We start from the raw sequence: 25,388 nt of genomic DNA on the forward strand, positions 1-25,388 counted from the left end.
TTTGTTTGTCTTCTCAAAATAGAAAATAACCAAACAAACATCGACACAAAAAAAAAACCCTGCAGTAATTAGATTCTGCTCTGTAGCAGTACGAGCGGCTTTTATAATGCACGCACAAAATGGCTAATCAGGTGTAATTGGTTATAGTTAGCGGCCACTGCTGCTAAGCCCTTAAATGTACAGTAAATAGTCCTTCATTTTGCATTGGTGGCGTAAAGAAAAAACACAAATCCTCCCCAGATTGTAATGTTACATTGCTAATTACCTCCAAACGAAATAAAGATTGAGAGTAATTACATTTTTACCCCTCTGTTCTCTTATTTAGCATCAGCAGTGCACACTGACAGTCACAAGGGGACTTACAGCTGGGATTACCAAAGTAAATCAGAAAGCTTCTTAGCCCCGGGACCTATGACAGTCCTCGCACTCTGAACACGTGTGTGTGTGTGTGTGGGAGAGAGGCAGAGAGGGATTGCTCATGCTGGGGAGAAACACGCCACAAACTCAGCAGGACGACTCTAAATTAGAGCCGCTGTTCTGTGGGATTGTTCTAATAATTCATCTCCTACCGATCGGTGCCATCTCAAGCCACAACACGGAAGCAGCCAGCCGCCGTTTTTACAGTTTGTTAAATCAAGAGGTTTCCTCCCGGTTTGCTCGATGCACTAATTCTGGCTCCGGTCTCGCTAATAGCTTTATTGCTGCTGCCACTAATGTTGCCGTGCTTCTCTATTTGGTTTTTCTTCCGGGGGGGAGCAACAAATAGATCCTGTGGTTTTTTTTTTTTCTGTCACAGTAAAGAACAAGGGGCTTTATTAATGTGCATTTTAAAGTTTGCTCAATTTAAGGTTCAATGTGTAAGATTTAGAGTAAATTTGATATAAAAAAATCTGTTTCATCTAAATTGAACAAATTGTGGTTTTCTTTACTCTAGAATGGACCCTTTATATTTAAATGCTTTATATTTACATCAGGAGCGAGTCCACAGGTTGTCTTTCATGTTTGGGAGGGGTGGGGGGTATTCAGCTGCAACATGTAACTTCAGATGTCACTAAATTCTACACACTGAACCTTTAACCTCCAGCAGTCCTGCAGCTACTTTGGCTGTTTTTGGCTGCTTTGCTACACCACGTTTAAATAAATGAATGTTTATCGTGCTAATGTTTGGTTTCTTTTTCTGCACAACATTGTCTATATGACCAATAACAAGTGTTTCACTTTCATATAGTCTAACAACATGCTGCACCCGAAAATAATTATAAGTTATCGATGAATGATACTAAACTAAAACATTTGAATCCATGTGTTTTCTTGTTTGTAACTAATTCCACAGGTTCATGTAATCGTTTATACATGTTTGAACTAGTCTGTGCAAACAGGACGAGTAACGCTGCAGAATGTAAACAGTGATGTTTGTACTTTAGTTCCTATTTGCACTGAATTAACTGGATTCTTTTGAAACCATAGAAACAGCCACAGTTCGGTATTAACAGTAAATTGTACAGATCTCGGCAGTAAATGGCTCTTAATTAGGTTAAGAGGTAACTACGGGAAGAAAACGACACAAAAGATTTCCACAGATTTTGGTGGAAGGATAAGACCCAGTAATCATAAACAGCAATCAATCAATTTCTTTAATATTGTGAGAAAATGCGATGGCATCTGAGTGTGTGCAGTGTGGTGCAGCTTTAGAGAGTTTAAGGGGTCTGTTGAGCGATGGGAGGGGTTCGTGCTCTACTGAGACACGTTCTACTTAATTATTAAGAGACGCGTTTATTTAAGCGTTTTCTGATTTGATGCCCTCTGACATATATACAAACATTGAAAAAAAGTGAATGGAAATAGTAAGTAGCGCTAATTCCAGTGGTGCATAATGTCGGTTTAGCTTTAGCTGATTTGTGCCTGAGAAAAAAACAAAAAAAGAAACGGGTGTAATGTAATATACAAAATGCATTATTTATTGCACTGGTTTCGTTTGTCAGGCAGCTTCTCTGCACCCAGTAAATGATCGTGCATGAACAAACACCGCTCGACATGAAACTAACCGGTGTTTTCAAATCAGATCTGGCCACAGTTTCCATCATGGTGGAGAGGGTGAATTACTCAGCAACCTGAGCAGTTCGGAGCCCACTGGTGATGAATGAGAAAATGAGATCCCGACGTGTCCTGCAGGCGAAACCCTCTTTGGGTCTGTGTGGCACCGGAGATGATCCACATCATAATTCTCCTGTTAGGGTAACGGGAGTCGGTGAGTAGCTCTGCATCGATTTGCTCTTTTCTGAGCTATGTCTGCACCATAAACAGCTCTGGAAGGCAAACGGCTCCTCTGGTTCTCTGATTGTTTCACCTCTTAAATTAGCTGACTGACCACTGCCTGTTGTCATTTTGTCAGCGGATAATGATTTAATTCTGCGGGACCACCCCGGTGCACTCAGAATCATTACAGTCGGTGTTTGTGCACAGAAAACCACACGACTGCCGAGCGAATCCAAACCGGAGCACATTAGCATGAGCTGCTGAGGTTTTCTCTGGTCCCAGTGTTGTCTGATGAGACTCTCACAGCCTGGGGCCTCAAAGCCGAGCTGAGGGTTTATTGACATGGAGCACGCGGCTTCGCTGTGACCGCCACCACAGCGGCCCGAGCTGATCCCCCCCAACCCTGCCGCAGAGACGCAGATGCCAATGTTTAAGAGCACAGCGGGGAGCGGCGGAGAAGAGCAGGCTAAACACGAGTCAGAGTGCCAGAGAGAGGACAGAGACAGAAAGAACTTGTTAATTTCGTCTCTCGGTAGTTTGATTTCAGACAGAAGGAGACAGAAAACATGTTTCCTGAAGAAAAGCGAGGTTCAAAGAGGCATCTGACTTTTACCACACGCTCCAAACAAGTAGAAAAACAAAAGGAAGCAGTAAAAATAAAAGGGTCATACAGAATTCAATCTTTTTAGGAGGCAGTGAAGTCAAGTTTCTGACTCCTCCAAACACTGGGTTGGATCATTTCACTTTGAAATGTCGTCAGTTACTGAAAACAAAAGTCATGGCAACTTTTCATGAGTAACTAAATGCACTGGATTAAAACATGAATTTCTTAATGACTAAACATTGAAGTACCACAAATTAATTGATTATTTGACCTAAATACATGTCCAATGCAAATAAACTGCATTTTGCTAATTAAACTTTCAACTACTTGAAATGAAAATGAGCAATTGGTTGAAAAAAACCAACAAAATCCACATTATCTAGCAAACAGAATGAAACCCATCAAGTGCTTCTTCAGTCGAGGTGTGTGCACGTTGATGACAATGTAATAACACCTTTTTTTTAAATATAATCCAGGTTTACATCTCCTCTACATGTAATCTGTTACAGCTGAGCTCTGCCCACACACAAACTCCAGAGCAGAGAAGGTGGAGGCGAGTCAGACGGAAAAAACAAACATTGATCCCTGTATAAAAGGACGATGTTTCTCCTCAACAGCAGCACGGCAGATTTAAACCGTCTCCTGCGCTGATGGTCGCCTCCCGTGACGAATGCATTCTGCAGCCAGACTAGAAAACGCCGCCATGAAAGTCAGCGAGGATGAGCAGCAATGAAACTTAACACGCTTCATGGTAATTGGGTGAAAAAGGAGAGGCCGTGCAGTAGTTTTGCACTAATTATCCGTTACTATGCCAACTGGTGCTGCGTTAAGTCCAGCCGGCGAATGTATGGGCTAAATGCAAAGGGCACGTTTGATAAGCCGAACATGGGATCAGAGCCGTGTCTTTGTTTGCTCGACCATTAGCTCGACTGTGGGATGAGGAAGACAACATGAAGGCAGCGTGCATCTTAAATTCTAAATCTTTGAATAAGATGCTGTTACTCATTCACATTGATTTGCAGTGCACTGTCCTGGAGAATAATCCGCCCTCTGCCCCGTTAAATTTAATATTATTATTCCAGCCACGAGTAATTCACTTACTTGATTAATTGCTTGATTAATTTCATTACAGCTAAACAATTATGGCCCCAGTTGCTGTCTGCCTGTCTGTGGGTAAAAACAGCATTAGTATCGACTGCGTTTTACAGCAGCGGGTGAGAAACATCACGAATGAAAGGAGGTTCCATATCTCACATTTTATACCCGGCCCTTATATCCGGGCTTTGCTGAATGTCTTCACGTCTGCATCTCGGAGTACGAGATTACGGGGATTCACAAATTGTCTGTTAGTGTAAGTTCAAACATGTCAGCAGAGCTCTGACACCGAGTCTGAGGGAATAAAAAAATTCTATCTTCACTTTGGTCGATTTATGCCTCTTTGGTGCCGTGTGAAGGAAAGCGTCACTGAGAGACACTTGAGAAGCAGCTACGGGGAATGTTCATGACAAACAGCGAAGCACTTCTCTGCGCCGGGAGACTTTTCATATCGTGCTGAGCACCGAGTCAGACACAGAGGGAAATAAGACAAAAAGAGGTGGAGGTGAGGTTATTAACCAGCGTCTGAGGCGTCGATAGACCAGGATGAAGAGAAAAGACATGTTGCATTCTTCAAAGTGTAAAACCTACGGCGGCTTCTGAACAACTAACGTACGGGTCATTCGAGGAAATGCAGGAAACCATTAAAGCTCAGGTTGGAAGCTACACTTTGAAAATATGCATCCATCACATCCCACCTCCTCCCATCAAAGCTACACCCCCAAAGCACAGGAACTTCTCTCGCTGTTGTTTTGCTGTGGATGTCGTCGTCTTTACCTGCGACTTTATCTGCCATCTTATCCACCACTCGCTCTCTAACGTCTGGCTCTCGTCGGTGCTTAAGTGGGGCTTGTGTTGTGTCGGGGGCGGCGAGGGCATGGGCGGGGGGGTGCGTCCGCATGCGACAGGTACGCTGATCCAACGAATGGAACAAACAAAACACAATGAACAATTTTCATTTGCGCCGAGCGAAATGACTGGCCGTGTTTATTACAGTCCTGCGAGGAAACTCAGACAACTTTGTTTGTGAGGAGAATTTCAATTTCAACAAATAAGATGGTAAAAACAATTTCCCAGCTCCACCTTTAACAGGTTAAGAGCCAGTGTGAGTGACGCACAAACACAATCCTCGCCTGACTTCCCTCCCCTGATGCTCGGCAAGTATCTGACAATCAAATGAAGCATAGTTGCATGAAAAAGTAAAACAAGGCCTGTGTTTGTCCCACTAAGGTTTTTATATTCACTCCTCCTCCCTATTAATTACGCATCAGTGCAGCGACAACATCTAAGAGCACGAAACAATCAGAGGGACACTGTGAACTTCTCTCAATGGCGGTCGCGGATTCTATTTCACAATCAATTTTATCTGCAAGTCAACGATGTCATTCGTCTGCACATTTAGTCAATTCCGGGTCGAGTGACTGAACACGTTCTGTGGTCGCGCGGAGGACCCGCTCGTGTGATGTGCTAAAATGATGACGCCGCCTTTCTGCCTGTCGAGAGGAGCAACGTTTCCCATTAAGTTGTGCTGGCTCTGTTTCACTAGATTTGATTCAATATGCAAAGGCCCTTTGAGAAATCAGACAGCCTGTAGGGTGTGTGCCATGGTAATGTGGCCCTGAATGGAAAGTGTGATTATTGAGAGGGTAACGCAGAGAGCACAGCAAATGACAAACTGCGTCTCTCTATCTAACCAGCCGGGCTTCACTGAACTTAGAATATCATAATTATCGTTGTCATTATCGTCGTAAGCACAACTTACTGTTCCTTTTGCTTTAGTCAGTAACCTTTCACCCCAATGCCACCCCCATCTATAAATCTACTTATCACTTCTATGCCTTCCATACTAATGGCATTGCTAAAAGTGGCTCTTGTTGCTAGGCGACCATACATTTCAAGCACGCACTTGGCATCATATTTATTACAATTTGTTCTCAATCGCCTCATTGGCTCATGTCCTGAGACGTGTTAACATCCTTTAAGCTCTGGGTACATTTGTCCAAACAGCTCCACACTGCAAAAGGTCATAACTCATATAGAAAATAAATGTATGCCCTCAATATTGTGTAAATATCTATAATATCCCTGCATATTTAGAATGTTGTTTATGTATAAGTGGATGTCATTGTGTGAAACTAAACCCCGTACAAAAATACACAACTGTCAACACAGTAAAACTTCACTTGAGACTCCCTCCCGCTGGATGTCTCCTGTCTGGCCACAGATTTCCACCAACATCACACCTGATAGGTTTCTTTCCCACGAGCTGCCACCTGCAAAGTTCTGCTGTGAGGTCATCACAGCAACAGACAGTGGGTCCTGAGCGGTGATCGCACACCTCCCGCCTCCAGGCAGAGGAGAACGTGTCCACAGGAGAACATGTCCACAGGAGGAGAACGTGTCCACAGGAGGAGAACGTGTCCACAGGAGGAGAACGTGTCCACAGGAGGAGAACGTGTCCACAGGAGAACATGTCCACAGGAGGAGAACGTGTCCACAGGAGAACGTGTCCACAGGAGGAGAACGTGTCCACAGGAGAACGTGTCCACAGGAGGAGAACGTGTCCACCGGAGCGGTAGAATGTGGTGCCAGGATCACACCTGATTTTAAACCAACCTCACCGTAAAATCCTAAAGTTACAGCAAAGTAAACCGGCTCTGTCCTTCTCTGCTACTTCAGCCATTCACAGGCCTTACTGAAGGAAAACCCATGACACAGTACAATATACTACGTGTAGTACACACACCACTGCTGTACTATGAGTACAGCAGATTTCACACTGTCAAGGTTTCTCTCAGACGTCGTTCACTGTTGTTTCGTGCTCATCCGATGCCTTTTGCAACACTTATCTATTAAAGAGATGTTTACTGAGTTGATGTAAGTGGCCATTGATCTCTCACAGTGGAATAACATCACCTATTACTAGATCCACCTAACGTATAATAGCACTGTGCATGTATTGAATGGTGATGAATTCTCCTGAGCTGTTCCTGACGCGTGCATTTCCAAAAGCAAGATTTTCAGACTATAAATATTGATGTTACATAAATCTGCAGGACTTCATTGTTATTATTTTTTAAGGTAATCCGATTGTATATCATGTGTTTATACTGTTCTGCCTCTGCCTCCTCCTCCTCCTCCTCCTCCTCCTCCTCCTCCTCCTCCTCCTCGGTGGTGTCTTCCCCTCGCTGCACCTCCACAGATCCTCTGTATTCCTCAGGCAGCCGTTCACCTCTGTTCATAATTTACCCAACCTGGTCTCTCCATGTTTAGCAGCTGTAGTGATTCTGAATATTTTTGGTCAGAATCAAGACTCATGAACATGACGGAATATTAGATAGTAGAAACTCGACGTTCATTAACGGAGTTCAGGTTTCTCCTGACAGGCAATTTACCAATTTAGCCGACACAACCAAAAAAAACCATATTACTGTAATGTTATTCATAAGTGCCTGACAGGTTCTGACAACTGAATGAACTGCTGCGCATGTGAGGACTAACAGCAACTGCTCAACTGAAACGCAACATCATCAGTTTTGACCAGAAATTGGTAATTGTGCAAATTGACAATTGTACCTGGTGATTTGCGGAGACGCAGCATTTGCAATTTGTTTAAAGGGAATGAGAAATTCAAATCTGTTGTGAAGTGTCCAGTTGTTTGGAGGTTTATTTGTGTTATTTCTATATTTGTTTATGTATTTATTCATTGATATGTAAGATGTATTCGAAAGTGACTAACCCAAATCGGAGGTTTAGTTGTTCTTTAAAGATAAATATGGTTCTTCCGGGTGTCTGAACACAGGAAAACAGAGTCTATGATTTAAATTGCAGGAAGTCTAACACAGAATTGAAATGTCAATCTTTACTTTCACCATCGATTCGAGTGAAGTGGACGAAATATTGGAAGCAGAAGCACCGGCAGCACCAGAGATTACCACAGAGTGTACGATCACTGTAATCTGTAATGATTCAACAAAATCTGTGCATTCATTAATGTTCATTTACTAATCTGTACCTGTAGATGCATGTGATAAACAGGTAATGTGTGTATTTCACATCAGGTGTCATGGAGATCTAACACTTGAAAAGTGGCACTGAGAGAAAATTGTGATTGTCACTACTTTTTCTGTCTTTTCAGCAACAATGGAGTCGTGCAAACACAATAATCCACAAGCTCCACTACATTTGCTTGTGCCTGTCTTCTTCCAGCAGACTGGTTTTGTCAACACACAAAAAAAAACGCCTCTGCACATTTGCATTGTTATTGTGAAAATGACAGAAAAATATACAGTTGAAACCCACAGACCAGGTCTGGTCACTTAGAAAACACAATGTGGACCGTCATCCATAAATATCAGATCGACAAAACAAATTGCATTTGCTTGCCGGCTGAGCATCTCTTTCTTTCTCTCTCCCTCTCTCTCCACAGTCCTCCTGTTCCATTCAGACTGCGAGGGGAATTGAAGCCAGCACTGTAAAGCAAGGCTCCCGACGGGCCCTTAAACTGTAAATGTTTTCACACCACGCCAGCTGAACCTGCAGTGTGCAGCCAAAGCGTGACATGCATTCACACAGCGCGTTACACCACGATCAATGACATGTGGTGGTCAGGTGAGCGGGTCCTTAACCTTCACCACCGGCGGGAAGATGAATGGCGTCGCGGGGGAGAGGCTGTGATTCAGCGAGCAAGTGCAGGTGGAGAATGGTCCCAAAAAAAAAAGAAACCCTCATCATGCACGACATAAAAGATTAATAGGCTTGTTTTGTCGGATGAAGTAGAAAGGTACATTTTAAAAAATGGCTGGAAGCACACACGTACGACTAATTGCAGGTGTTTACAGACCTCCTCCTGCAATCCAAAGTGGTTTCCGTCTAAGTGCCAAAGTGACTTTGCTTTGTCTTTGCTGGTAAATAGACGAATAAAAAGGGAATCAATGAGTAATGCTGCCATCTGTTAATGTCAATTCAAACAGCCATAGAGTTGATTTCTCAGGTGCTGGAGTGTGTTCGTACCTGAGGGATAACGCGGAGGAATCGGATGCAGTAGTTCATGCGATGTGCATTTTGGTTTATTGTTTCGTAGCAGTTGATGGCTGCTTCGTCCTCGGTCACCTTTTCTGTTCCCTTCTTCTCAAAGTATCCTCAGTACCATCAAAACTTTATGAAAACTACTGAGGAAGAAGAAAAACAAGCTTGTGAAAAGAAAACCTGCAAACCCCGTTTTCATTTATTCATTTAACCTTCGTTTAACCTGCAAACCTCTGGAGTTCTAATGTTTCTTTTACGAGGAAAACCTCAGTAGAAAGAGTTTTAATGGCATTGTGTTTAAACGCTATAGATGGATAGATAGATAAATCATATGTGCAAACATTGAAGCTGATTTCCTCTGTAAACACCATTTTAAAGAGAATTATTTTCCCATTCCATTGCACTGATATGGATTTCACACTCAGGTCTCTCATCAATAATTGTTTATATAATTCCAATAGCTGTACTCCAAAAAATGGCGGCTATGGTGCTTTATTGTAATTTCATACATTTCACGTGGAGCAAACACCGTCCAAAACGTCCTCTACTCCCATTAACAAACTCAACCATGGAACTAAATGCAATTCATAAAATATGCAAAATTGAATTAAAGTAAACTCAGACTGCTGCAAGCTTCTTCTTCTTCTTCTTCTTCTTCTTCTTCTTCTTTCTCCTGCTCCCTCTTTACTAAATAAAATGCTATTCACCATCTGGTCCCTCAGGCTACTTTGAGACGGCACTTCAGAAATACTCATATGTGTGAAATTCGGATTAGTAAACTCGCTCTAATCACTCATTTAATTCTTAAGACCGTCATAGCATGCTCGCTAATGTCTTGTAAATCTACAAAAGCTGACGTGCTGGGGTCTATGCTGACGTGTTGCAGGGGAATATATGAAACTAATTCTACTTTATGTTCTGCCACTTGGTTTGCAGCGTGTTGGGTTTTTTGTAGGGGGGGGGGGGGTCGGGTTTCAAAAAGGGACACTTTTGGATTTCTCCATGCAATTTAGTACTTGAACACAGCAGGGACTATTACAGAATTACAAAGTGCTACAGGCAACTTGAGCCCGGCTTAATGTGTGGGCAGGGTTTCTTTGATTAGTGTCTGATACAGGAAAATGGCTCCAACCGCTCAATGTTGTGACCACGTTACTATCTCAAGATCCAGGACATTGATTTGGTTTGAATTAAATGGAAAATTGTTCTAATTTCAACCGTGCAACATCCCAGGCTTTTTGTGATACCTTTTTTTTTAAAAACCTCTTATATATTAATAATACTCATTGGTGAACAGAAACCAGGCCGGTGTAGAGTTCTGGACCTTGATAGAACAGATGCTGTAGTTTCTCCCCTAAACAAGTACACAATAACGCCTTGCCTTTGTTTGCTAATTCATGAAATCAATGCTCCTTCTTTAATAATTTAGTGCACTGCTACTTGCAGGGGAAATGTGGATGTGTTGTGTGTGAATGGCCACATCACTTTCAAAATAAAACTCATAAAACCGCATGAAACAGCATAAAGTAAACGCACATTATCGTACAAATGCTTGTGTGTGTTCACAGATAATCGTACATGGAGCAGACTGATTATCTCATCGGCTGCAACACAGAAACATGCTTTGCATGGATGTGAATATTAATAACCAAACAAGTGCAATCACACATGAATTGCAGAGAGATAATAACACGGATGCACACACTCACACGCTGTGGGTAACAGTGTTTTCTAGATGTTTTGATGTTCGTCTAAAAGAGAGACAGATCTCTCAGAAGAGCCGCAGACAAACACCGTGCACATTTAAGACTTCTGTTTGGCATCACAGCCATTCACTTGTATGAGCAAATAAACCTCGGCTCCACTCAGTTTGCAGGGGAACCTTCACACGGATCCATAAAACTGTCAGCAGCTGCCTTTCCACCGGTCTGTAATGTGCAGCCACAGCGGTGAAATAAACACCGTCTTCCCCTCTGCAGTACAATGTCATCATGCATCTCGGAAGTAACCAAAACAAGCAGGCGAACGCAGGCGCGGCCCGAAGATCCTGCAGGCGCCTACAGCTCCTGGAACATATGGAGGTAAAAGCACCTCTCTCTTCTACACGCTGATGCCTCCTGCTGCACTTGATTATTTGTGACAACTCAAATTTGCATCTCATCCCGTTTATTAAACAGACAGCTGGCAAAAGCACACATTTTTATCACTTTCTCCATCATATGCAGAATATTCTTTTTGTGCAACTTTAGTTATGAAGCCCACTGGTCGAAGCACATCGACTAGAATCCACAACGCACATACATCACTAAATATAGGGATGAGGAATCTAATAATATCCTTTTCAAGGACCTGCACTTTCCTAGAAAACAATCCTTGCCTGGAGCTTATTGATTTCATATGAATACACGTTTGATTCTATAACAAATACCATAAATCTGCTCTGTATGTACAAAGAGATTAGACAATGAATCGCACTTCGCTCAAGTGTTAAATAAGCCTTTGATTCGACTCCTTTTCACGGAGGCAGCCGGACGAAGATCCTTTGAAACATGGAAAAAAACTGTCTCATTAACACGATGACACGGACGGAGACAACCACAACCCTCCTAGCTGCGTCGGGTTAATATCGGCCGATCCCGATGCATCTCTCTCTCTCTTTCCTTTCTCTTTTCAATTTGGGTAAAAATCAAGGCGAGATACTGGCCGAAGACATCAGACGGCGCAGTGACAGATGGCAAACTCTTGATTTATTTTCATGGTTGAGCCGGTGCCTCTGCTATGGGACCGAGATTTCAAAGGAGTGACATTAATCTTTCGCGTGTCTCACAGTGGGCTGAGGAACTAGTTCAAGGTGGAACCAATATAAGACTAAAGTCCCAGGAATTGGCGAAGTGGCGAAGGGCACGTTAACGCCGTTCAAAGGGAGAAGATCAGCTCGGTGAGAAGACAACCAGGATGGACGTCATTGCTCCTGTGCAGACCCAGAATGCCGTCTTGACCACAAGACGTCAGCGTTCAAATCCGGGACAGTTTGGCAAGTGCAGATGGGTCATCCATCTTAATTTACAGATTACGGTTTGATCCTCATCATGCAATGATGATGATGTCACGACCCTCATTGGATAAAAACAGACCATAAACAACATTTACTGAACTGGCCTGATGTGGAACAGCATCAATGCGACGGCTTTAATAAACTCTAATTGACTGGTTTGTGAAATTGCCAACCTCCACATGATGAAAGGCAGATAAAAGCCTGTGATGTTCTCTCTCTCTCTCTTTTTTTTAGCCATTTATTTTTCTTCTTTTTTTTTATTGAAGCTGGAGGTTGGGGGGGGGACGTCACAGAACACCAGCCGGCAGGAATCTCGTCTGAAAACCCCCTGATCCAGGCCTTCATCTGATCCTAATGAGCTGCGCTAATGAAATATGATAAAACAGCCTCCCACTGAAGCCCAGGGCGCTCAGCCATTACCGAGGTTAAATGTCAACAGTAAACAAAACACAAACAGAGCCGTTTCCTCCGTGAGCCCGTTCCCTGAGTGGAATATTCCATTTCACCTGGACACCCACAGTATGTACAAAAACGTCAAAGTTTCTCACGATGCTTTGTGAATCCAAACTTTCAAAGTTCCTTTTATAAAAATCTGTGGATTTCCAATAAATCTCGTGTGTCTGGATGGCTGCTGTTCCAAGTCGGAGAGATGCTCCTTGTTCAGAATAAGCAGGGCATGGTGTTCCCTGCCACTTTCGCTTAACTCGTCTCTGCCTCCTCACAATGATTCCAGACACCTGAGTGAGACGTTCACAATTCCAGCATCCTTTGGCGAAACCTTGGGGCCCGCACTGATGTAGCCTTTGATGACAATGATGGATGCAGCTGTCAGCGAGACTGACATGCTCGGCTAAATTATATTACATTCAAACTATTTTTTAGCCCTTTTCAAGGCTAATGTTGCAATGAGATGAGGCACATGTCGCGGGGATACTCGCTCCTCGGAGACAGAGGGTGACAGTAGCAGTGGCACACCATTCGTCATTTGGCACCGGGAGCCGACATGTTCAATAAATGACCTCAGATATTATTATGTAATGATTATTTTGCTTCTTGTTGTGACGAATAACTGATCAATTTACTGTTTACATGTTAAAATATAATCAGGATAATCTTTTTTAAAATCTTTGTCAGTCTTCAAGCATCCGATTGTGGTGCCTTTTCTATTGAGGCTGTTTATAATCCATAATTAATTAAATTCTTTAAGCTTGGTCACCGGCTCCCCGAGGTGGGGCTTCATTTCACGTTTAACAAAGTACATCCCACAGAACCACAAGATGCCAGCAGGCCACATTAAGGGAAGGATTACTGACCAGTTACGAGGGGCCACAGCTCAGGGACCTCTGACCAGATGGGCTCAGTGTTCCATGTCCTGAAAGTAAAACCTCACAAACCTCCGGACGAGAGTTTTCAAACCATCTGCGTTCATTGATTTTCATTTGACTAATTGAGATTTCGAATTTTCATATAAACGCCCCAATATCAGACAAGCTTGAAGGAATATTTTTGACGTTTTGGGAAATGTTTATTTTCGTGCTTAGGGTGGAGTTGAAAAAGATCAATATCACTCTCCTTTGGTTTGTTAAACATAAAGCTGGATCATGAGAACAACTTAGCTCCGCTGGGACTGGAGGGGGAAGCATCTGCCGTTGTTCTGTCCGAAAATAAAATAAACAACCTCTGAATATCATGTAATGTACAGAACTTTGGGCGTTTTAAGGATTTTTTTCATCTAACTCTTGGCAAGAATAAGAGAAAACTGAAGAACAATAGTGAAAGAAAATGTTTAAAAGCCTCTGGCACAATAAGTGATGGCATCACATCGGTCCAAAGTTGTTTCACAAGTCAAACCTAGAAACACAGCAAAGAACAGATGGATCGTTTATAGATATGATCATTTCTAAATTATTTTAGAGCGCTGCAGTTGCATGCAAAGCAGCGCTCTCTCTTTCTGTGGGAAACGCTGCAGAGAAATTGAAACTAAACTCCTGGATCCATTTATTCTGATCTGTTCCAAAGTTTACTGAGGTCTTCCCTGACCCCACAGCACATCCACCAAGTTCTGTGGTGACGTGTCCAGTAGTTTTTCCTGATAACTAACAGACAGGCACACACAACGTGAACATGACCACCAAGCTAAGTCAGCCTGTGTCTGCTGAGTCATATAAGAGATTGAAGAGGGAGGGCTGTGGTGCTGAATGGGGTCTAAAGTAATTATCCGCCCTCATCAGTGTTAATATGCAAGTGGCAATGTTTTCGTAGCCTTTAACACGTCGAGCATCTCTGATTAGTGCGGCCACTGCAGCAGAAGAATGGAAATGTGCTCAGCCACGCCCCTTCCCTCCCCGCAGAATCACTCTCATTCAGATGATATTTCACCGTCTATTATCGACGCCACATTTCAGATCTCTGCACTCAGCCCGTGACATTATTCATGCGCACTGATTGGTGCGGGCTGTTACTCGATTCTGTTTTAAATCACAGGCTGGTGGGCAGGGATCTCAGTGGCTGCCGCTCACATGCAGCCGAGTCCACCGGCTGTTTAACAGGCTGCGAAGTTACGCATGGTCACTACATTTCATTAGACAAGACAAGGTCGGCAGCCCGGGCAGAGGCTTCTGTTTTACTGGCATTCGAGGAGCGCAGCGCTGCTAAACGCCACTTGACCTTGTTGTTGTATCGTGACAGACAGCGGCTCCCACCACGCCGCTCCTCCGAGGGAGGAGCTGACATGCTGCTTAGCCACGATAGGGGATGTGCTCCCACTGTGTTTGCATAATGTCACAGATTTGACGCTTGATTAGGATATTATTTATTCCTCCACTCGGGCTGTTTGGTCTCCAGTTGCACAGACTCCCCCCCCCCCCCCTCCCTTCGTCATCTACGTCATCCACACATGTCAACAGTCTGTGCTTGGGCGGCTAATACAGGCAATAATGAGAGGTCACGTGTTAGGTCATTGCTTCATCATGTCGCAGTGGAGCTGAGGTGCAGGCGACTGTGTCACGTCATTAATATGAGACTTTGGGAAGTGCAGATTAGCATCAGCTGATTCATCAAGGAGGGAAACTGTCAAGTCATAAAAACACGTTTTAGAGCTTGATTACCTGACCCAGTGTTTTGAAAGTTTTCATTCAAGTTTGATGGGAACTCAAAAGTATTTTCTTTATGTGTGAAAAGCATCCCCACTTTAAGACGGCGTTTAAAAGGTCACAAATTCTCAGATTAAAGTCGTAAGAAAATAAAACTTTCTGAGGTTTTAGAAGCAAATTTGTGGGGAATAAAATCTGTAATTCTCTATAAATCAAAAATGTATGAGAATGGATAGTATTTTTTTTTATAAATCAGTCATTCTTTTCTTGTAAATGTTTGACTTTAATCTGAGTTACAGCCTCTTAAATTTGAAATCTTGCAGTTCTTCCTCAGAATATTGCCCCCTCCCCAGTGAACCATTCAAACATGTGGGGCTCGTTTACAGTATCGTCAGTTTAGATTATTTTAACAATTCAATCTATGCTACATTTTACATTGTTCTGTGACTAACTTTCCACTTTCTGCATAATTATTTTAAACATACGGCTCTGGGAAATTAATTTCCGTAAATACGATGTGCGCCTGCAGAGGTTTGTTGCCACATGAAGCTTTGATAGTGACTAACTTGAAATGTGCACGTTAACATCATATAAAGTCCCAAGATCCAGTTGTTCTCTAGCACATCAACTGTAGAAACCTCCAGAAGAAGCAAGTAAGGGAACATGAAGTGGAGATTGTTCTGTGATTGTCAGTTTCAGACGCAGATAAAAACCTTTGAAACATCTATTTTACAACAACTTAAATAAACACTTATTCTGGTTTGATTTCTCCAGCCTCCTCCACGCTCCTGTGCTTCTCCTTCTCCCTCTGCCAGGAGCATGCAACGTCATTCACAGACCAACTCCTCCACTCACTCGAAAGCAAAGCAATTGAACATTCATTACTCCTGGGTCACATGAGGGGACTAATAACCTTATTACTCATATTGGACATGCATAAAATAGATGCCTGACCTTCTTTTAACCTGTCTCCAGCAGTAGATGGAGGGTGTCCATTAACTGAATATAAAGGAGTTTCGATGTTCTGTTCGCACTCGCGTTTGCTTTGGCCTCGCCGTAAATGTTATGAGATCCCCAGTTAATAATGAAAGTACTGTTGCTTTTTTTTGCGCGCGCACCGATTCATTTATGTTCTCTGAGTACGAGCGGCAATATGGAGCTTATGATGATAAAAGGCGGCAGATCCTCTCAGCCTGAAGTGTCTTAACCTCCACTTTCACAGCCTCCGTGTAAAAAACCATGAATCCCACTTAAAGAAATGTGTGAATCCCACTCTGACGAAACCACTGCTGGCAACGTGATATCCATTTATGCTGTTATTAGATATCTTGATATGTTTACGCGAGATTGAGACGGTGGAGAAACTGTTGTGATTTACATGACTGTGGGATATGTGGAAATGTGATTATATCCAGCTTCTTACACCCAAATACATAAAATGGTTGATTTTATGCTATTTAACTTTAACTATTTTCTCTTCCTCCACTCTTTAAGGCAGAGGTTATGTTTTATCCACGAGAGAGCCATTACTTAGCATCTCCATCTCTGCTGTCCTCCTCCCCACAGCTCTCTGCCATTCTCCTTTGTCATTCTAATCGTTTCCTCTGGCGTTACTACTTTGTTTTGACCTCTGGTCTGTGTGTGTTTCTGTCTCATGGCCGTCTGGTTACAGGCTGAAGATGAGGGAGGACGGTGGAGGGAGGAAGACTTTAGCTTCCAAGTCACTTTCTCTATTTTTAAGTGTTTGTCCAACGTGGAGTCAACACGCAGAAGAATTATCATATGAAATTAATTCGATATAATCAAAACATACCAACAGAATCAAGCGTGTTTTAATTACTCACTAATTTACTGATGGTGTTTTTAAACCTGTGTTAATTGCTTGGTAATTATCACATGTGGGCTTTTGGTCAAATGATGATAATTATATGATAATGGTTGTGTCTCCTGCAAAAAGGCAGAGAAATGCAAAAGCATTGTTTCTGCTTTGAATAAAAATGATTCCACAAATCAAAAGCCAGCTAAAGACAAAGATACGTCCATGATCTCCACAGCAAAGACGTGTTCTTCTTCATATTAGTGCATAAACAACTCAAAACAACAATCAGGCATCACACGTTTCTTTAGCCCAAAAGATATTCAAGCAACCATGATCTAAAACAGATGAAGTCAATATTTACAGATATGAGACGAGTAGTTTCTATCGAGTTGCATCAGTTCGAAAGCTCTTAAAGAACCAGACGCACCGTTCACAGAAGCTCAATTTACTTTGGACAAAATAAAATAATCCTGCTCACGGTCATAGTCCCAGAAACATTACATTCCTCAAGAGACTGTCGGAGTCAAGGATTCTTCACTGTAACCAGTGCTACCAGAATAAAACTGATCTACGCACCCGTGTGTGAACAGAGGAGGAACAGTGTCTGAGCCTGAGGAGATGACGTCGCCTTCACTAAGTCAAACACAGCTCTTTAATTGACAAGTGGTCCTCTGAGGAATCTTGTGTAAAAGCACCTCAGCAAAGACCGAACAGAAATAAAGTTATATGAAGCTTTAAAACCTTAACGTGGGCAACGGCACGTGATGTAACATGTTGTCACCCAATTCACCCCGACAGCCGCCACCTCGGTGTGGCCACCAACCAGCCTCTGAGATAATTGCCATCAATATTTCACACAGACAGCGACAGTAGGGCACGACCTGATGCAGCTGAGGAAAAATCAAAAATTTCTGGGCTCTGACAGATCATAACTCAACTGCTACAATCCATCAAAGCGAAAGGTGAGACCCGGAAGGAAAGTCCCTGACGGGGATTTGACTTATCGCAGTTTATACGGCAGCTTGTTGGGTTTGAGCTATTAGAAAGAGGAAGCTTTCTATTCGGGTCAAATGTGTTTTTTGTTTCGCTGACAATCCTCGGTGCAGAACCGCTGACGTGGTTCTCAGGAGGCGCACAACCTCGTCCGGCGAAATGAACAAGACGCTGATTCAAACTTTGATGTTTTTATTATTCTATTTTTGACACAACTTGGGATGAATAGTGATGTTGACATTGGTGATACGACAAAGAATATTAAAAATGATTATGATTTTGTATGTTTTGTATTTTATCTGTGGTGAGTGTGGTTTTCATTTAAGCCATTCCTGGTTTCTACCACACACTGTAACATGCGTGTATTTTGTATTTTTGTCAGATATTTTGAGGAATATTTGCCTCGATTGATGGGAGAGATCGTGGGGAAGACATGCAGCAAACAGCCGGGTGGGAATCAAACCTACGGCCACTGCAGGAGGGCTCAACCCTACATATTATGTATTTATGTTTCAAGTTTCTGGAACAGATATTCGCTCCCATTCAGCCAGGTAACGAGCTTCAGTGAGGTCCAACACACATGATGGACAACAGGGCTGACAAACGCTCTCTATTCCAGATTTCATGTCAGGGGTGCTGAGTGTGTCTGAGGTCAGGGTCCAGTCTCCGGTACCGTCAGGTTCCTCCACATCAAACTGGGGAAATGATTATTTTATAAATCCGGCTTTGTGCATGGCAGAATGTTCACGTTGAAAATAACGGCCTTTTTCACAAACCGGAGGAGCACTATTGTCTAAAATATTAATGCATGCTGCAGCGTCATTACTTTTCCTTTTGTTGGAACGAAGCGTCACAGCCCTGAACTTGAAAAGCCCCAAACTTTATGAACAGTGCGATGCATCAAATAATGTCACTGCTGCAGCTGTGTGAGATTTCTTTCCCTCAGTACTGTGTTAAATGTCGTTTGCAGAACCTACTAAACAGAAGGTTATTCTGCACTCACGTGGGGATAACGACTGTTCTCTCACTTGATAATACACAGAGAGAGAGAGAGAGAGAGACTTCTTTTGAACCCTGGTCAAACTGTGCTCTTCATCTTTTTGTCTTGGAAACACAGAAACTCGCAGATTGATTGACTGAGCCTCATCGCGCACTGAGCCTCGACACTCAAGAGACTCCCGAGTGCAGTGAATCAACCAACAGCGCAATTCTTCATGCAGATGAATATGTTGTTGTCCCGACGAGTCCAAGTGATGATCCTTACTTCCTCAATTATCAGCCACGTGCATAATGTACGTTATTGATCGTCTTCCCTCCATCTGAGTGCAGCTTTTAAAAAGAAACGTGAACTCGGTAAGATCTGGTGTCGGGATCATCGCCGTCCTAAATGACTACAAACGTTTCATGGTGGGATTGTTTCAGCACCAACATCATGGTATTGATATTATTAATTTACAGCTAAATATAATGATAGCTGTAATGACAGCGTATTGCTCTGCTGGAGTGAGATATTATGCTCATTTAAATTTATAACATTTATCAAGGCACAGCTGGAAGATATCGTGCTGAGCCAGTTCTCACTGCCTTTTAAACATGTGGCGTTAATGACTTCATTCAATATTTCCTGCAAACAAGAGGAATAATTGGATTTTCTCAGCAATGACACGGTGAGTAGAGGCCCGGGGTTACGTGTAGTGCTCTCAGACTTAAGAGTGAGTAAAAGTAAAGTATTCATTGCCATTCACTGATCTGGTTTCATTAGTGGAGTGGAACATTGCCACAGGGGCCTTCGCTCAGTCTTGACCACACTTCATGGTCAGATTTTAAGCTTCTGTCAAGGAACAACGATTTCAATCCGCTCGCAAATCACTAAGAGGTGAATTTTAAAATCTAAAAAGTTGAGTTGCTCGCCATCGGCAAAGTGCAGCTGATTCTACACGCGGCTGCACTCAGGCTGTGAAACAAGGCTGTGTCAGGCCACGGCACCATTAGGAATGACAGTTCAACACACAGCCGAGGTAAATCAAAGCTTTCAGGAAGCCTTCGTTTAAGCAGCCCAGTGTGCGGGTCGAGCAGGGAGAGAAACCTCTGACCCACAGGACATAAACAGCTTTTATGTTTCCAGCAGCAGCCGAGATTTCTGAGGAGTAACTGGAGGAAGAACAGGACCTGAGCAAAGGGGATGTTATTACTCACAAAGATTCAAATGTCCTAATCATTAAATCAAATGAAACAATAGTGTAAAGAATTTTATTTCTGCTGCTAGAGCTCTTTAAACCCTAAACACTGGTCCTTTAAACTACATGCGATAGTTTTTCGTGGCTACATATTGACCACTGCTACTGGAACTTGGACGAGGAACCTACTTTTCTTGATTTTCTCTGAGCCAGACGTGCTCCCATCAAAAGGTACTTTGCAAATATACCTCAAGTCAGTACAAAGTCACGCTGAGCAGCCAAACTTGAGATTTAAATTTGAAATGTGCTTTGAATACACTTCAAGCCCCTGAATCTTCTGTGCGCCTTTTAGCTCACTCATCATCTTTTGTAAACTGTGTTTGTTTAGTCGTCGAACAAACTTCACTGAGGATTCAGCTGACATCACGCTGAGGAGATAATGACAGAATTTCAATCTTGAGTTGAGCGGTTCCCTAAAACAACGGCAGCGTCTGCCAAAGCTGGAGGTATGAGAAGCCATCGATTCGTACGAGGGAAATCAATCGGCCAGTCGTTCTGGTTTAAGGTGACACGAGCTGATGCCTTTGGACAGATGGAAAAGTGCAGCTTCTCGACAACAGGTGGAACAGAGGCGAGGACAATGCGTCGTCAAGAGTGGAGACAGATAATCAGTTAAACAGGTTAAAATTACAGGGAAATCATTTTGCTGATCGTTGCCGCTATTGAGCCGAACCACAAAGTCTGCAGGGGACGGACGATCAAAGATACGACTCGATTATAGATAGTTATTTCTTAAAAGAAACTAAAACACATGTTGTTGTGTACACCTGTGAAATCCCTGAAACATTTAGTCGCCTTTATTTCTGGAGCTAGTTGCAGACTTCACGCAAAACAGCAAGGGTAATTTGTATTCAAGTATGTTAAAGCCTCACATATGGTTCTGCTGTAGACAAACATGTCGTCTTTGAAGCATTTCAAGTGCATCATCTGTCACAAAGTGCTGTTGGTGCGTGGCAGCACTCGGCTGAGCCAGGATTTACCTTAACGATGTGCAGTTATGCGACCGTGGACGCCAGCGCAGGACGGGACGAGAGCAAATGAGGCTCGCTGACAGTTTTTAAAATGCCAAATATCTTCCTGGCAGCAGAGACGTGTCTCTATCCTGAGGGACATCTTGCATGGCAGGTTTTCAGCCATCTGTGGATAGGCGATCCATTCGTTTATTTATTTATTTATCTTTTAATTAGAGCTCCCCGTTCGCAGCGAGCACTTTCCTCCACCGGCCAAACTAAACCGACTGCCCCTGCCTTCTGTTACGACTCCGGTGCCACCGCTGCACAGTACGTGACATTATTTTTACAAGGAAATCTGCAGTATGTGCACATCACCGGGTGAAATACATGAAGAGGCAGCGGTTTTTTCTTTCTTTTTTAAGGTGTTCAAATTGTGTGAAACGTTGAGACGTCAAGGGGTTTTAAATCTGAAACAACCATCTGCTTGTTTGCATTTCGTTAATCCGGGGAAGGTTTGCTGAGCGTGCATGTTCCTTTCCAGCAATGATCCATTTTACATTCATGCAGTCACAGACATTAACACTTAACAAGGTGCCCAGGACATCCACAACCCACAATCCTCTGCTTCTGGCCGCTCACTAGTTTCCTGGGGCGGCTGCTTCGCTCACAGGCACATTAGCGGCATTGTTATGGACAAAGAGTTGTTATCCATCTCTGGCCCTCGTTTCCCAAACACTTAAATCTTACTTCACCTCCTCCTTTTTTTAACAAATCATGTTTGACCATTTTATGTCTTTGTTTTAAAGCTGGTGGGAGAGAGACATTAGGAAATGAAGAGGAGAGGGAGGGAGGATTCACGGCTGGTGGCTTAGCCCACCTGCAGTAGAAGTACTCAATACTGTATATTTATACATCAGCAGGTTACTATCGTTACTTTAAGGATTCAGATCACAGAATATGGCTTGTACAACAAATTTTGGTGTGTTTATTATAGATGAAAGTATTCAGCAATTGGGTTTAATGCAGCTTGTCCCAAAACTATCTTTTATTAAGATAAACAATATTGTTAAATTAGTCTTTCTGCATGCCGTGCATAGAGTGCCACCGTCGTGAGTCACTTTAACTATTCAGCCGACGGTCAGTTATGATGTCTGAGGTGTGAATACACAAGGTCCTGCTGAGAATAATTCATGACGGAGCCCAAATGACTTTCAGGTCGACACCATTTGTCTCCGCAACTAGGAATGTAGATCTCCACTTTAAAGGGAAGGGTCAAAAAGTCATTACTATGGTAATGCAATGCAAAGGCCAGAGGCAAGACGCCAACAATTGATCTTGAAATTGACATGCTGTCGCCATGACTGCTCCCTACTCCATTGAGATAAACAAATGCACTGCCTAAAAAAAGAATAATCAATTCTGCATTCTCCAGCTCGAAAGTTGGTAAAATAATTATTTTCATGGGTTATCAGATTGAAAAGTAAGTACCCCGGGAACAAAAATCCACCGCAGTGAGGTTTCACATCTGGAAAAGGGAAGAAAGTACAAAGTCCTGAGAATAAAATATGAACCATCGTGTATTTACTTTCTTTAACTTGATATTGGAAAAAAAATGTTACCACCGATTAGACTGAGCTGAAATCATTAAAACAAACCTTTACTGCTCATCAGAGATATGAACGGTGTCGTCTCTGTGTCGTTCGGCTTCAAACTGTTTCAAGGTCAAGATGACGGAGCAACTATCTCCAGAGACTGTGAATAAATACTTCATATAAATAATAAACACACTCGTGTTTTTCCTTTGCAATTAAAATCTAACTTTTCTATCAAACATGCTTCAAAAATAATCTATTTCAGTATATGCATGAAGGTATAGTATCATTATGCTTTTGTTCTTTGGCTTTGATGCAAAAGATTATGGCCGTCGCTGACATCAGCCGTTAAAACAGTAAAATACTTTATAAACCTTTGAATTTAACAACAGGATTTCACATTTCAGTTCTTTGTGGTGAGCAGAAGGTTCCGAGTGACGGATCAACCCACAGACGTTCGTTACGGAGGAGATCAAGGCCAACACGACATCACACGTAATTTGTAAATTCTCTTAACGTTAACATTAGTTGAAACATGTCCAATTAAGACTCGAGCTCGGAGGTCAGCGGCGGCTGATGGTTCGCGCAGCGCCGACTTCACCCCCGCATCAGACATGCTGAATTTTAACTCCCGTTGCAGCCACGTTGCATCATGGGGAAGAATCGTCAAGTCACTGGTGTCGGTCTGATAAAGAGTTCGGCTCCAGAGAATCGAGTCAGAATCAGACGAGTCGTTCGACAACAAGCAGCAAGTGAACGATGGAAATATCCTCGATAATGAAGCGTCTCCGTCGATGAGCTTGGGAATTTCACCGGCTTCCTACCAGACCGGAATATTTTGGATATGTGGTGCAGAGCAAACGCTCATTTGTAACGAGGACAGGCTCGGAATGAGAACAGTCGGAAAAATGCAAATAAGTGAGAGGGAATAAGTAAGTAAGAGGAATACATTTCCTCACAATGAAAAGGATTATGTGCTGGATACACAAGTAGGAATCTACTAAGGCGGATAAATTGGCCTTCAAGTCTGACAACACGAGTTAATGCCGAGTTTTCCACTGTGACTCTGTGGCTTTATTCTGAAGGGAAAATTTAACATTTTAATAAGTCTAATATTACCTGAAAAAGTTGCTCAAAGATTAAAATGTTCACGACAAAAAGAAGCTCTTAACAAAAACACGTGTAAGTCAAAGTGTTCACAGACTTAATAAGATAAGATGGTTCAATGGGCATCACTGTGTCTTAGAAGGGGAAAACTCATGCTCTGCTTTTTATTGTAAAAACTTTACCACAAAACTTATCCAGTCTGTTGATACTTGGTCCCTGTAGCTACAGCAGCATCAGAGGAACTTCTTCTGAATCTCCCAACTACTAAAAGAGATAAATCTGCATTTTGCTTTCATGCATCACATTTGATTGAAAAGAGCTGCAAGACTTTCTAAACTTAGAATCGTTACCGTCTCTCTGAATGTTTAAACATCTTCTTAGGGAAGTTTTGTCATTGCTTTTAACAAGAGTTTGTTATTTTCGTGATTCCTTTATGTTTCTGTGTTTCTGTCTAAGTCTGAAAGTTTTACAGAGACTAAACTATCCCAGATAGAGGTGCGGCCATCTTGCAATTTTGTTGTCATCGCTTCATCTTGTGTTTTTATCAGCAAATAATCAATTAAAACCAAACCCACAGGAACAAATTTAAAGTTTAACATTCATCAGTGTGATCAGAACGAGCCTAAAGGACAGACACCAGCTTTGAGACATGTATTTTACGTGTAGTTTGATAAGAGGAGATTTGGCTTCACTCTCAGGGAGCTGTGATGTCATCCATCTTTTATATACATTTATCTCAATGGGTCCTTCCTGGTTAAATACAGGATTAATACAAATAATAAAGTATTTCATGAATAGTGGTACAGTCCAAGTTGGTCCTTTTCTTTGTAGTTTGACACATAATTATTATACAACCTGAATCGTTTCTACACATCAGTCTGTGCTTCTATAAATTTAATTTAATGCTCTTCTTAACAAACTGAATGTGATTAAAATCCTTCGTCCTCCTGAATGTTTCCACTAATAAAACACACAGGATTCACTGCCACGTCTTCACTGATTCACAAAGTCACCTCCTCTAAACGATCAAATTTCTTTTTGGCAATTTTTCCGATTAAGAACTTTGTCTTGATGGAGCTTAATCAGAAATTACTGACTCGGGTCAAAACCTGCCACCTTTACTCATCTGAGATGTCCGGGCGTTCGCCTCATGTATTACCACTGGCATGTCAAATCAAGGCACCTCATAACAAGGGTTTGGGTTAAGACGGAGATTCATTAAAGTTCCTTCTGCTGCTTCCGGGGAAATCAGCGGTGATAGAGTCAAAGGGCTTTGCCCTAATCCAATCTGCCCAGATATGAGTAATACAATCGGTGGATCTTTATGAGTAATAAAGTGAGAAATATTTAGGCTGCTCCAAGACTTGAGGGGGCAATAATTGAACTGGGAAATGATTCAAAATGACAAAGACCCTCTGCCTTGGAGTCATCACCCACAAAAAAAGGTCCCTGCAGTAAAACCCCAGTGTGCCTGAGGTAGGAGATGACTGGATTTTGAATGTCAGGAAAGGACATTGTTTTAATCCCATTTATTTATCAACAACAGCTCATTTTCCT

Source organism: Hippoglossus hippoglossus, chromosome 20 (assembly GCF_009819705.1).
Source record: "Hippoglossus hippoglossus isolate fHipHip1 chromosome 20, fHipHip1.pri, whole genome shotgun sequence".
Taxonomy (NCBI): Eukaryota; Metazoa; Chordata; class Actinopteri; order Pleuronectiformes; family Pleuronectidae; genus Hippoglossus; species Hippoglossus hippoglossus.